The sequence below is a fragment of the Phalangium opilio genome, unplaced genomic scaffold (assembly GCF_054372755.1).
Source record: "Phalangium opilio isolate 3A_F unplaced genomic scaffold, DU_Popi_V2 ptg000088l_1, whole genome shotgun sequence".
Lineage (NCBI taxonomy): Eukaryota > Metazoa > Arthropoda > Arachnida > Opiliones > Phalangiidae > Phalangium > Phalangium opilio.
Window position 1 is genome coordinate 1,118,134 of NW_028324193.1, and position 9,679 is coordinate 1,127,812.

Here is a 9,679-nt window from a genome sequence, read left to right on the forward strand (position 1 = left end):
ATAACGGAAGGGAAATTTATAATATTTTAATGCTTCAATATCATTTTGATCAACCTCTAACGGGCTTGTGGCGCAATGGGTAACGCGTCTGCCTACGGAGCATAAGATTCCAGGTTCGAGTCATGGCAAGCTCGGTATTAACATTTAAAGATGATTATTAGAGTATAACGGAAGGGAAATTTATAATATTGCAATGCTTCAATAGCATTTTGATCAACCTCTAACGGGCTTGTGGCGCAATGGATAACGCGTCTGCCTACGGAGCAGGAGATTCCAGGTTCGAGTCCTGGCAAGCTCGGTGTTAACATTTAAAGATGATTATTAGAGTATAACGGAAGGGAAATTTATAATATTGCAATGCTTCAATAGCATTTTTATCAACCTCTAACGGGCTTGTGGCGCAATGGATAACGCGTCTGCCTACGGAGCAGGAGATTCCAGGTTCGAGTCCTGGCAAACTCGGTATTACCATTTAAAGCTGATTATTAGAGTATAACGGAAGGGAAATTTATAATATTTTAATGCTTCAATATCATTTTGATCAACCTCTAACGGGCTTGTGGCGCAATGGATAACGCGTCTGCCTACGGAGCATAAGATTCCAGGTTCGAGTCCTGGCAAGCTCGGTATTAACATTTAAAGATGATTATTAGAGTATAACGGAAGGGAAATTTATAATATTGCAATGCTTCAATAGCATTTTGATCAACCTATAACGGGCTTGTGGCGCGATGGATAACGCGTCTGCCTACGGAGCGGAAGATTCCAGGTTCGAGTCCTGGATAGCTCGGTATTACGATTTAAAGATGATTATTAGAGTATAACGGAAGGGAAATTTATAATATTGGAATGCTTCAATAGCATTTTGATCAACCTCTAACGGGCTTGTGGCGCAATGGATAACGCGTCTGCCTACGGAGCAGGAGATTCCAGGTTCGAGTCCTGGCAAACTCGGTATTACCATTTAAAGCTGATTATTAGGGTATAACGGAAGGGAAATTTATAATATTTTAATGCTTCAATATCATTTTGATCAACCTCTAACGGGCTTGTGGCGCAATGGATAACGCGTCTGCCTACGGAGCATAAGATTCCAGGTTCGAGTCCTGGCAAGCTCGGTATTAACATTTAAAGATGATTATTAGAGTATAACGGAAGGGAAATTTATAATATTGCAATGCTTCAATAGCATTTTTATCAACCTCTAACGGGCTTGTGGCGCAATGGATAACGCGTCTGCCTACGGAGCATAAGATTCCAGGTTCGAGTCCTGGCAAGCTCGGTATTAACATTTAAAGATGATTATTAGAGTATAACGGAAGGGAAATTTATAATATTGCAATGCTTCAATAGCATTTTGATCAATCCCTAACGGGCCTTTGGCGCAATGGATAACGCGTCTGCCTACGGAGCAGAAGATTCCAGGTTCGAGTCCTGGCAAGCTCGGCATTAACATTTAAAGATGATTATTAGAGTATAACGGAAGGGAAATTTATAATATTGCAATGCTTCAATAGCATTTTGATCAACCTATAACGGGCTTGTGGCGCGATGGATAACGCGTCTGCCTACGGAGCGGAAGATTCCAGGTTCGAGTCCTGGATAGCTCGGTATTACGATTTAAAGATGATTATTAGAGTATAACGGAAGGGAAATTTATAATATTGGAATGCTTCAATAGCATTTTGATCAACCTCTAACGGGCTTGTGGCGCAATGGATAACGCGTCTGCCTACGGAGCAGGAGATTCCAGGTTCGAGTCCTGGCAAGCTCGGTATAACCATTTAAAGCTGATTATTAGAGTATAACGGAAGGGAAATTTATAATATTTTAATGCTTCAATATCATTTTGATCAACCTCTAACGGGCTTGTGGCGCAATGGGTAACGCGTCTGCCTACGGAGCATAAGATTCCAGGTTCGAGTCATGGCAAGCTCGGTATTAACATTTAAAGATGATTATTAGAGTATAACGGAAGGGAAATTTATAATATTGCAATGCTTCAATAGCATTTTGATCAACCTCTAACGGGCTTGTGGCGCAATGGATAACGCGGCTGCCTACGGAGCAGAAGATTCCAGGTTCGAGTCCTGGCAAGCTCGGTATTACCATTTAAAGCTGATTATTAGAGTATAACGGAAGGGAAATTTATAATATTTTAATGCTTCAATAGCATTTTGATCAACCTCTAACGGGCTTGTGGCGCAATGGATAACGCGTCTGCCTACGGAGCAGGAGATTCCAGGTTCGAGTCCTGGCAAGCTCGGTATTACCATTTAAAGCTGATTATTAGAATATAACGGAAGAGAAATTTATAATATTTTAATGCTTCAATATCATTTTGATCAACCTCTAACGGGCTTGTGGCGCAATGGATAACGCGTCTGCCTACGGAGCATAAGATTCCAGGTTCGAGTCCTGGCAAGCTCGGTATTAACATTTAAAGATGATTATTAGAGTATAACGGAATGGAAATTTATAATATTGCAATGCTTCAATAGCATTTTGATCAATCTCTAACGGGCCTGTGGCGCAATGGATAACGCGTCTGCCTACGGAGCAGAAGATTCCAGGTTCGAGTCCTGGAGAGCTCGGTATTAACATTTAAAGATGATTATTAGAGTATAACGGAAGGGAAATTTATAATATTGCAATGCTTCAATAGCATTTTTATCAACCTCTAACGGGCTTGTGGCGCAATGGATAACGCGTCTGCCTACGGAGCAGGAGATTCCAGGTTCGAGTCCTGGCAAACTTGGTATTACCATTTAAAGCTGATTATTAGAGTATAACGGAAGGGAAATTTATAATATTGCAATGCTTCAATAGCATTTTGATCAATCTCTAACGGGCCTGTGGCGCAATGGATAACGCGTCTGCCTACGGAGCAGAAGATTCCAGGTTCGAGTCCTGCAGAGCTCGGTATTAACATTTAAAGATGATTATTAGAGTATAACGGAAGGGAAATTTATAATATTGCAATGCTTCAATAGCATTTTGATCAACCTCTAACGGGCTTGTGGCGCAATGGATAACGCGGCTGCCTACGGAGCAGAAGATTCCAGGTTCGAGTCCTGGCAAGCTCGGTATTACCATTTAAAGCTGATTATTAGAGTATAACGGAAGGGAAATTTATAATATTTTAATGCTTCAATATCATTTTGATCAACCTCTAACGGGCTTGTGGCGCAATGGGTAACGCGTCTGCCTACGGAGCATAGGATTCCAGGTTCGAGTCATGGCAAGCTCGGTATTAACATTTAAAGATGATTATTAGAGTATAACGGAAGGGAAATTTATAATATTGCAATGCTTCAATAGCATTTTGATCAACCTCTAACGGGCTTGTGGCGCAATGGATAACGCGGCTGCCTACGGAGCAGAAGATTCCAGGTTCGAGTCCTGGCAAGCTCGGTATTACCATTTAAAGCTGATTATTAGAGTATAACGGAAGGGAAATTTATAATATTTTAATGCTTCAATAGCATTTTGATCAACCTCTAACGGGCTTGTGGCGCAATGGATAACGCGTCTGCCTACGGAGCATAAGATTCCAGGTTCGAGTCCTGGCAAGCTCGGTATTAACATTTAAAGATGATTATTAGAGTATAACGGAAGGGAAATTTATAATATTGCAATGCTTCAATAGCATTTTGATCAATCTCTAACGGGCCTGTGGCGCAATGGATAACGCGTCTGCCTACGGAGCAGAAGATTCCAGGTTCGAGTCCTGGCAAGCTCGGTATTAACATTTAAAGATGATTATTAGAGTATAACGGAAGGGAAATTTATAATATTTTAATGCTTCAATAGCATTTTGATCAACCTCTAACGGGCTTGTGGCGCAATGGATAACGCGTCTGCCTACGGAGCATAAGATTCCAGGTTCGAGTCCTGGCAAGCTCGGTATTAACATTTAAAGATGATTATTAGAGTATAACGGAAGGGAAATTTATAATATTGCAATGCTTCAATAGCATTTTGATCAATCTCTAACGGGCCTGTGGCGCAATGGATAACGCGTCTGCCTACGGAGCAGAAGATTCCAGGTTCGAGTCCTGGCAAGCTCGGTATTAACATTTAAAGATGATTATTAGAGTATAACGGAAGGGAAATTTATAATATTGCAATGCTTCAATAGCATTTTTATCAACCTCTAACGGGCTTGTGGCGCAATGGATAACGCGTCTGCCTACGGAGCATAAGATTCCAGGTTCGAGTCCTGGCAAGCTCGGTATTAACATTTAAAGATGATTATTAGAGTATAACGGAAGGGAAATTTATAATATTGCAATGCTTCAATAGCATTTTGATCAATCTCTAACGGGCCTGTGGCGCAATGGATAACGCGTCTGCCTACGGAGCAGAAGATTCCAGGTTCGAGTCCTGGCAAGCTCGGTATTAACATTTAAAGATGATTATTAGAGTATAACGGAAGGGAAATTTATAATATTTTAATGCTTCAATAGCATTTTGATCAATCTCTAACGGGCCTGTGGCGCAATGGATAACGCGTCTGCCTACGGAGCAGAAGATTCCAGGTTCGAGTCCTGGCAAGCTCGGTATTAACATTTAAAGATGATTATTAGAGTATAACGGAAGGGAAATTTATAATATTGCAATGCTTCAATAGCATTTTGATCAATCTCTAACGGGCCTGTGGCGCAATGGATAACGCGTCTGCCTACGGAGCAGAAGATTCCAGGTTCGAGTCCTGGCAAGCTCGGTATTAACATTTAAAGATGATTATTAGAGTATAACGGAAGGGAAATTTATAATATTGCAATGCTTCAATAGCATTTTTATCAACCTCTAACGGGCTTGTGGCGCAATGGATAACGCGTCTGCCTACGGAGCATAAGATTCCAGGTTCGAGTCCTGGCAAGCTCGGTATTAACATTTAAAGATGATTATTAGAGTATAACGGAAGGGAAATTTATAATATTGCAATGCTTCAATAGCATTTTGATCAATCTCTAACGGGCCTGTGGCGCAATGGATAACGCGTCTGCCTACGGAGCAGAAGATTCCAGGTTCGAGTCCTGGCAAGCTCGGTATTAACATTTAAAGATGATTATTAGAGTATAACGGAAGGGAAATTTATAATATTTTAATGCTTCAATAGCATTTTGATCAACCTCTAACGGGCTTGTGGCGCAATGGATAACGCGGCTGCCTACGGAGCAGAAGATTCCAGGTTCGAGTCCTGGCAAGCTCGGTATTACCATTTAAAGCTGATTATTAGAGTATAACGGAAGGGAAATTTATAATATTTTAATGCTTCAATATCATTTTGATCAACCTCTAACGGGCTTGTGGCGCAATGGGTAACGCGTCTGCCTACGGAGCATAAGATTCCAGGTTCGAGTCATGGCAAGCTCGGTATTAACATTTAAAGATGATTATTAGAGTATAACGGAAGGGAAATTTATAATATTGCAATGCTTCAATAGCATTTTGATCAACCTCTAACGGGCTTGTGGCGCAATGGATAACGCGGCTGCCTACGGAGCAGAAGATTCCAGGTTCGAGTCCTGGCAAGCTCGGTATTACCATTTAAAGCTGATTATTAGAGTATAACGGAAGGGAAATTTATAATATTTTAATGCTTCAATAGCATTTTGATCAACCTCTAACGGGCTTGTGGCGCAATGGATAACGCGTCTGCCTACGGAGCATAAGATTCCAGGTTCGAGTCCTGGCAAGCTCGGTATTAACATTTAAAGATGATTATTAGAGTATAACGGAAGGGAAATTTATAATATTGCAATGCTTCAATAGCATTTTGATCAATCTCTAACGGGCCTGTGGCGCAATGGATAACGCGTCTGCCTACGGAGCAGAAGATTCCAGGTTCGAGTCCTGGCAAGCTCGGTATTAACATTTAAAGATGATTATTAGAGTATAACGGAAGGGAAATTTATAATATTTTAATGCTTCAATAGCATTTTGATCAACCTCTAACGGGCTTGTGGCGCAATGGATAACGCGTCTGCCTACGGAGCATAAGATTCCAGGTTCGAGTCCTGGCAAGCTCGGTATTAACATTTAAAGATGATTATTAGAGTATAACGGAAGGGAAATTTATAATATTGCAATGCTTCAATAGCATTTTGATCAATCTCTAACGGGCCTGTGGCGCAATGGATAACGCGTCTGCCTACGGAGCAGAAGATTCCAGGTTCGAGTCCTGGCAAGCTCGGTATTAACATTTAAAGATGATTATTAGAGTATAACGGAAGGGAAATTTATAATATTTTAATGCTTCAATAGCATTTTGATCAATCTCTAACGGGCCTGTGGCGCAATGGATAACGCGTCTGCCTACGGAGCAGAAGATTCCAGGTTCGAGTCCTGGCAAGCTCGGTATTAACATTTAAAGATGATTATTAGAGTATAACGGAAGGGAAATTTATAATATTGCAATGCTTCAATAGCATTTTGATCAATCTCTAACGGGCCTGTGGCGCAATGGATAACGCGTCTGCCTACGGAGCAGAAGATTCCAGGTTCGAGTCCTGGCAAGCTCGGTATTAACATTTAAAGATGATTATTAGAGTATAACGGAAGGGAAATTTATAATATTGCAATGCTTCAATAGCATTTTTATCAACCTCTAACGGGCTTGTGGCGCAATGGATAACGCGTCTGCCTACGGAGCATAAGATTCCAGGTTCGAGTCCTGGCAAGCTCGGTATTAACATTTAAAGATGATTATTAGAGTATAACGGAAGGGAAATTTATAATATTGCAATGCTTCAATAGCATTTTGATCAATCTCTAACGGGCCTGTGGCGCAATGGATAACGCGTCTACCTACGGAGCATAAGATTCCAGGTTCGAGTCCTGGAGAGCTCGGTATTAACATTTAAAGATGATTATTAGAGTATAACGGAAGGGAAATTTATAATATTGCAATGCTTCAATAGCATTTTTATCAACCTCTAACGGGCTTGTGGCGCAATGGATAACGCGTCTGCCTACGGAGCAGGAGATTCCAGGTTCGAGTCCTGGCAAACTTGGTGTTACCATTTAAAGCTGATTATTAGAGTATAACGGAAGGGAAATTTATAATATTTTAATGCTTCAATATCATTTTGATCAACCTCTAACGGGCTTGTGGCGCAATGGATAACGCGTCTGCCTACGGAGCATAAGATTCCAGGTTCGAATCCTGGCAAGCTCGGTATTAACATTTAAAGATGATTATTAGAGTATAACGGAAGGGAAATTTATAATATTGCAATGCTTCAATAGCATTTTGATCAACCTATAACGGGCTTGTGGCGCGATGGATAACGCGTCTGCCTACGGAGCGGAAGATTCCAGGTTCGAGTCCTGGATAGCTCGGTATTACGATTTAAAGATGATTATTAGAGTATAACGGAAGGGAAATTTATAATATTGGAATGCTTCAATAGCATTTTGATCAACCTCTAACGGGCTTGTGGCGCAATGGATAACGCGTCTGCCTACGGAGCAGGAGATTCCAGGTTCGAGTCCTGGCAAGCTCGGTATTACCATTTTAAGCTGATTATTAGAATATAACGGAAGGGAAATTTATAATATTTTAATGCTTCAATATCATTTTGATCAACCTCTAACGGGCTTGTGGCGCAATGGATACCGCGTCTGCCTACGGAGCATAAGATTCCAGGTTCGAGTCCTGGCAAGCTTGGTATTAACATTTAAAGATGATTATTAGAGTATAACGGAAGGGAAATTTATAATATTGCAATGCTTCAATAGCATTTTTATCAACCTCTAACGGGCTTGTGGCGCAATGGATAACGCGTCTGCCTACGGAGCATAAGATTCCAGGTTCGAGTCCTGGCAAGCTCGGTATTAACATTTAAAGATGATTATTAGAGTATAACGGAAGGGAAATTTATAATATTGCAATGCTTCAATAGCATTTTGATCAATCTCTAACGGGCCTGTGGCGCAATGCATAACGCGTCTGCCTACGGAGCAGAAGATTCCAGGTTCGAGTCCTGGCAAGCTCGGTATTAACATTTAAAGATGATTATTAGAGTATAACGGAAGGGAAATTTATAATATTGCAATGCTTCAATAGCATTTTGATCAACCTATAACGGGCTTGTGGCGCGATGGATAACGCGTCTGCCTACGGAGCGGAAGATTCCAGGTTCGAGTCCTGGATAGCTCGGTATTATGATTTAAAGATGATTATTAGAGTATAACGGAAGGGAAATTTATAATATTGGAATGCTTCAATAGCATTTTGATCAACCTCTAACGGGCTTGTGGCGCAATGGATAACGCGTCTGCCTACGGAGCAGGAGATTCCAGGTTCGAGTCCTGGCAAGCTCGGTATTACCATTTAAAGCTGATTATTAGAATATAACGGAAGGGAAATTTATAATATTTTAATGCTTCAATATCATTTTAATCAACCTCTAACGGGCTTGTGGCGCAATGGATAACGCGTCTGCCTACGGAGCATAAGATTCCAGGTTCGAGTCCTGGCAAGCTCGGTATTAACATTTAAAGATGATTATTAGAGTATAACGGAAGGGAAATTTATAATATTGCAATGCTTCAATAGCATTTTTATCAACCTCTAACGGGCTTGTGGCGCAATGGATAACGCGTCTGCCTACGGAGCATAAGATTCCAGGTTCGAGTCCTGGCAAGCTCGGTATTAACATTTAAAGATGATTATTAGAGTATAACGGAAGGGAAATTTATAATATTGCAATGCTTCAATAGCATTTTTATCAACCTCTAACGGGCTTGTGGCGCAATGGATAACGCGTCTGCCTACGGAGCATAAGATTCCTGGTTCGAGTCCTGGCAAGCTCGGTATTAACATTTAAAGATGATTATTAGAGTATAACGGAAGGGAAATTTATAATATTGCAATGCTTCAATAGCATTTTGATCAACCTATAACGGGCTTGTGGCGCGATGGATAACGCGTCTGCCTACGGAGCGGAAGATTCCAGGTTCGAGTCCTGGATAGCTCGGTATTACGATTTAAAGATGATTATTAGAGTATAACGGAAGGGAAATTTATAATATTGCAATGCTTCAATAGCATTTTGATTTTTATCAACCTCTAACGGGCTTGTGGCGCAATGGATAACGCGTCTGCCTACGGAGCAGAAGATTCCAGGTTCGAGCCCTGGCAAGCTCGGTATTAACATTTAAAGATGATTATTAGAGTATAACGGAAGAGAATTTTATAATATTGCAATGCTTCAATAGCATTTTGATCAACCTCTAACGGGCTTGTGGCGCAATGGATAACGCGTCTGCCTACGGAGCAGGAGATTCCAGGTTCGAGTCCTGGCAAGCTCGATATAACCATTTAAAGCTGATTATTAGAGTATAACGGAAGGGAAATTTATAATATTTTAATGCTTCAATATCATTTTGATCAACCTCTAACGGGCTTGTGGCGCAATGGGTAACGCGTCTGCCTACGGAGCATAAGATTCCAGGTTCGAGTCCTGGCAAGCTCGGTATTAACATTTAAAGATGATTATTAGAGTATAACGGAAGGGAAATTTATAATATTGCAATGCTTCAATAGCATTTTGATCAATCTCTAACGGGCCTGTGGCGCAATGCATAACGCGTCTGCCTACGGAGCAGAAGATTCCAGGTTCGAGTCCTGGCAAGCTCGGTATTAACATTTAAAGATGATTATTAG

At 41.0% G+C, this 9,679-nt stretch overlaps 46 non-coding genes across 46 annotated transcripts; all 46 read left to right on the forward strand.

Moving 5' to 3' along the window:
* The first annotated feature begins 61 nt into the window (after window positions 1–61).
* TRNAR-ACG (transfer RNA arginine (anticodon ACG)) lies at window positions 62–134 on the forward strand. Its single transcript has one exon. It is a non-coding gene; the product is annotated as a tRNA-Arg (tRNA).
* A 91-nt stretch (window positions 135–225) lies between these two features.
* On the forward strand, window positions 226–298 carry TRNAR-ACG (transfer RNA arginine (anticodon ACG)). The gene has a single exon. It is a non-coding gene; the product is annotated as a tRNA-Arg (tRNA).
* Window positions 299–389: 91 nt separating this feature from the next.
* TRNAR-ACG (transfer RNA arginine (anticodon ACG)) lies at window positions 390–462 on the forward strand. Its single transcript has one exon. It is a non-coding gene; the product is annotated as a tRNA-Arg (tRNA).
* Window positions 463–553: 91 nt separating this feature from the next.
* Window positions 554–626, forward strand: TRNAR-ACG (transfer RNA arginine (anticodon ACG)). Its single transcript has one exon. It is a non-coding gene; the product is annotated as a tRNA-Arg (tRNA).
* A 255-nt stretch (window positions 627–881) lies between these two features.
* TRNAR-ACG (transfer RNA arginine (anticodon ACG)) lies at window positions 882–954 on the forward strand. Its single transcript has one exon. It is a non-coding gene; the product is annotated as a tRNA-Arg (tRNA).
* Window positions 955–1,045: 91 nt separating this feature from the next.
* TRNAR-ACG (transfer RNA arginine (anticodon ACG)) lies at window positions 1,046–1,118 on the forward strand. The gene has a single exon. It is a non-coding gene; the product is annotated as a tRNA-Arg (tRNA).
* Window positions 1,119–1,209: 91 nt separating this feature from the next.
* On the forward strand, window positions 1,210–1,282 carry TRNAR-ACG (transfer RNA arginine (anticodon ACG)). Its single transcript has one exon. It is a non-coding gene; the product is annotated as a tRNA-Arg (tRNA).
* A 419-nt stretch (window positions 1,283–1,701) lies between these two features.
* Window positions 1,702–1,774, forward strand: TRNAR-ACG (transfer RNA arginine (anticodon ACG)). The gene has a single exon. It is a non-coding gene; the product is annotated as a tRNA-Arg (tRNA).
* Window positions 1,775–1,865: 91 nt separating this feature from the next.
* TRNAR-ACG (transfer RNA arginine (anticodon ACG)) lies at window positions 1,866–1,938 on the forward strand. Its single transcript has one exon. It is a non-coding gene; the product is annotated as a tRNA-Arg (tRNA).
* Window positions 1,939–2,029: 91 nt separating this feature from the next.
* On the forward strand, window positions 2,030–2,102 carry TRNAR-ACG (transfer RNA arginine (anticodon ACG)). The gene has a single exon. It is a non-coding gene; the product is annotated as a tRNA-Arg (tRNA).
* A 91-nt stretch (window positions 2,103–2,193) lies between these two features.
* TRNAR-ACG (transfer RNA arginine (anticodon ACG)) lies at window positions 2,194–2,266 on the forward strand. The gene has a single exon. It is a non-coding gene; the product is annotated as a tRNA-Arg (tRNA).
* A 91-nt stretch (window positions 2,267–2,357) lies between these two features.
* Window positions 2,358–2,430, forward strand: TRNAR-ACG (transfer RNA arginine (anticodon ACG)). The gene has a single exon. It is a non-coding gene; the product is annotated as a tRNA-Arg (tRNA).
* A 255-nt stretch (window positions 2,431–2,685) lies between these two features.
* On the forward strand, window positions 2,686–2,758 carry TRNAR-ACG (transfer RNA arginine (anticodon ACG)). The gene has a single exon. It is a non-coding gene; the product is annotated as a tRNA-Arg (tRNA).
* A 255-nt stretch (window positions 2,759–3,013) lies between these two features.
* On the forward strand, window positions 3,014–3,086 carry TRNAR-ACG (transfer RNA arginine (anticodon ACG)). The gene has a single exon. It is a non-coding gene; the product is annotated as a tRNA-Arg (tRNA).
* Window positions 3,087–3,341: 255 nt separating this feature from the next.
* On the forward strand, window positions 3,342–3,414 carry TRNAR-ACG (transfer RNA arginine (anticodon ACG)). Its single transcript has one exon. It is a non-coding gene; the product is annotated as a tRNA-Arg (tRNA).
* Window positions 3,415–3,505: 91 nt separating this feature from the next.
* Window positions 3,506–3,578, forward strand: TRNAR-ACG (transfer RNA arginine (anticodon ACG)). Its single transcript has one exon. It is a non-coding gene; the product is annotated as a tRNA-Arg (tRNA).
* A 91-nt stretch (window positions 3,579–3,669) lies between these two features.
* Window positions 3,670–3,742, forward strand: TRNAR-ACG (transfer RNA arginine (anticodon ACG)). The gene has a single exon. It is a non-coding gene; the product is annotated as a tRNA-Arg (tRNA).
* Window positions 3,743–3,833: 91 nt separating this feature from the next.
* TRNAR-ACG (transfer RNA arginine (anticodon ACG)) lies at window positions 3,834–3,906 on the forward strand. Its single transcript has one exon. It is a non-coding gene; the product is annotated as a tRNA-Arg (tRNA).
* Window positions 3,907–3,997: 91 nt separating this feature from the next.
* TRNAR-ACG (transfer RNA arginine (anticodon ACG)) lies at window positions 3,998–4,070 on the forward strand. Its single transcript has one exon. It is a non-coding gene; the product is annotated as a tRNA-Arg (tRNA).
* A 91-nt stretch (window positions 4,071–4,161) lies between these two features.
* Window positions 4,162–4,234, forward strand: TRNAR-ACG (transfer RNA arginine (anticodon ACG)). The gene has a single exon. It is a non-coding gene; the product is annotated as a tRNA-Arg (tRNA).
* A 91-nt stretch (window positions 4,235–4,325) lies between these two features.
* Window positions 4,326–4,398, forward strand: TRNAR-ACG (transfer RNA arginine (anticodon ACG)). The gene has a single exon. It is a non-coding gene; the product is annotated as a tRNA-Arg (tRNA).
* Window positions 4,399–4,489: 91 nt separating this feature from the next.
* On the forward strand, window positions 4,490–4,562 carry TRNAR-ACG (transfer RNA arginine (anticodon ACG)). Its single transcript has one exon. It is a non-coding gene; the product is annotated as a tRNA-Arg (tRNA).
* A 91-nt stretch (window positions 4,563–4,653) lies between these two features.
* Window positions 4,654–4,726, forward strand: TRNAR-ACG (transfer RNA arginine (anticodon ACG)). Its single transcript has one exon. It is a non-coding gene; the product is annotated as a tRNA-Arg (tRNA).
* Window positions 4,727–4,817: 91 nt separating this feature from the next.
* Window positions 4,818–4,890, forward strand: TRNAR-ACG (transfer RNA arginine (anticodon ACG)). The gene has a single exon. It is a non-coding gene; the product is annotated as a tRNA-Arg (tRNA).
* Window positions 4,891–4,981: 91 nt separating this feature from the next.
* Window positions 4,982–5,054, forward strand: TRNAR-ACG (transfer RNA arginine (anticodon ACG)). Its single transcript has one exon. It is a non-coding gene; the product is annotated as a tRNA-Arg (tRNA).
* A 91-nt stretch (window positions 5,055–5,145) lies between these two features.
* TRNAR-ACG (transfer RNA arginine (anticodon ACG)) lies at window positions 5,146–5,218 on the forward strand. The gene has a single exon. It is a non-coding gene; the product is annotated as a tRNA-Arg (tRNA).
* Window positions 5,219–5,309: 91 nt separating this feature from the next.
* TRNAR-ACG (transfer RNA arginine (anticodon ACG)) lies at window positions 5,310–5,382 on the forward strand. Its single transcript has one exon. It is a non-coding gene; the product is annotated as a tRNA-Arg (tRNA).
* A 91-nt stretch (window positions 5,383–5,473) lies between these two features.
* Window positions 5,474–5,546, forward strand: TRNAR-ACG (transfer RNA arginine (anticodon ACG)). Its single transcript has one exon. It is a non-coding gene; the product is annotated as a tRNA-Arg (tRNA).
* Window positions 5,547–5,637: 91 nt separating this feature from the next.
* On the forward strand, window positions 5,638–5,710 carry TRNAR-ACG (transfer RNA arginine (anticodon ACG)). The gene has a single exon. It is a non-coding gene; the product is annotated as a tRNA-Arg (tRNA).
* Window positions 5,711–5,801: 91 nt separating this feature from the next.
* TRNAR-ACG (transfer RNA arginine (anticodon ACG)) lies at window positions 5,802–5,874 on the forward strand. The gene has a single exon. It is a non-coding gene; the product is annotated as a tRNA-Arg (tRNA).
* A 91-nt stretch (window positions 5,875–5,965) lies between these two features.
* Window positions 5,966–6,038, forward strand: TRNAR-ACG (transfer RNA arginine (anticodon ACG)). The gene has a single exon. It is a non-coding gene; the product is annotated as a tRNA-Arg (tRNA).
* A 91-nt stretch (window positions 6,039–6,129) lies between these two features.
* TRNAR-ACG (transfer RNA arginine (anticodon ACG)) lies at window positions 6,130–6,202 on the forward strand. Its single transcript has one exon. It is a non-coding gene; the product is annotated as a tRNA-Arg (tRNA).
* Window positions 6,203–6,293: 91 nt separating this feature from the next.
* Window positions 6,294–6,366, forward strand: TRNAR-ACG (transfer RNA arginine (anticodon ACG)). Its single transcript has one exon. It is a non-coding gene; the product is annotated as a tRNA-Arg (tRNA).
* Window positions 6,367–6,457: 91 nt separating this feature from the next.
* TRNAR-ACG (transfer RNA arginine (anticodon ACG)) lies at window positions 6,458–6,530 on the forward strand. The gene has a single exon. It is a non-coding gene; the product is annotated as a tRNA-Arg (tRNA).
* A 91-nt stretch (window positions 6,531–6,621) lies between these two features.
* Window positions 6,622–6,694, forward strand: TRNAR-ACG (transfer RNA arginine (anticodon ACG)). Its single transcript has one exon. It is a non-coding gene; the product is annotated as a tRNA-Arg (tRNA).
* Window positions 6,695–6,949: 255 nt separating this feature from the next.
* TRNAR-ACG (transfer RNA arginine (anticodon ACG)) lies at window positions 6,950–7,022 on the forward strand. Its single transcript has one exon. It is a non-coding gene; the product is annotated as a tRNA-Arg (tRNA).
* Window positions 7,023–7,113: 91 nt separating this feature from the next.
* On the forward strand, window positions 7,114–7,186 carry TRNAR-ACG (transfer RNA arginine (anticodon ACG)). The gene has a single exon. It is a non-coding gene; the product is annotated as a tRNA-Arg (tRNA).
* A 255-nt stretch (window positions 7,187–7,441) lies between these two features.
* TRNAR-ACG (transfer RNA arginine (anticodon ACG)) lies at window positions 7,442–7,514 on the forward strand. Its single transcript has one exon. It is a non-coding gene; the product is annotated as a tRNA-Arg (tRNA).
* A 255-nt stretch (window positions 7,515–7,769) lies between these two features.
* Window positions 7,770–7,842, forward strand: TRNAR-ACG (transfer RNA arginine (anticodon ACG)). Its single transcript has one exon. It is a non-coding gene; the product is annotated as a tRNA-Arg (tRNA).
* Window positions 7,843–8,261: 419 nt separating this feature from the next.
* Window positions 8,262–8,334, forward strand: TRNAR-ACG (transfer RNA arginine (anticodon ACG)). Its single transcript has one exon. It is a non-coding gene; the product is annotated as a tRNA-Arg (tRNA).
* A 91-nt stretch (window positions 8,335–8,425) lies between these two features.
* Window positions 8,426–8,498, forward strand: TRNAR-ACG (transfer RNA arginine (anticodon ACG)). Its single transcript has one exon. It is a non-coding gene; the product is annotated as a tRNA-Arg (tRNA).
* Window positions 8,499–8,589: 91 nt separating this feature from the next.
* On the forward strand, window positions 8,590–8,662 carry TRNAR-ACG (transfer RNA arginine (anticodon ACG)). The gene has a single exon. It is a non-coding gene; the product is annotated as a tRNA-Arg (tRNA).
* Window positions 8,663–8,753: 91 nt separating this feature from the next.
* TRNAR-ACG (transfer RNA arginine (anticodon ACG)) lies at window positions 8,754–8,826 on the forward strand. Its single transcript has one exon. It is a non-coding gene; the product is annotated as a tRNA-Arg (tRNA).
* A 261-nt stretch (window positions 8,827–9,087) lies between these two features.
* On the forward strand, window positions 9,088–9,160 carry TRNAR-ACG (transfer RNA arginine (anticodon ACG)). The gene has a single exon. It is a non-coding gene; the product is annotated as a tRNA-Arg (tRNA).
* Window positions 9,161–9,251: 91 nt separating this feature from the next.
* TRNAR-ACG (transfer RNA arginine (anticodon ACG)) lies at window positions 9,252–9,324 on the forward strand. Its single transcript has one exon. It is a non-coding gene; the product is annotated as a tRNA-Arg (tRNA).
* A 91-nt stretch (window positions 9,325–9,415) lies between these two features.
* Window positions 9,416–9,488, forward strand: TRNAR-ACG (transfer RNA arginine (anticodon ACG)). Its single transcript has one exon. It is a non-coding gene; the product is annotated as a tRNA-Arg (tRNA).
* The last annotated feature ends 191 nt before the right edge of the window (window positions 9,489–9,679 follow it).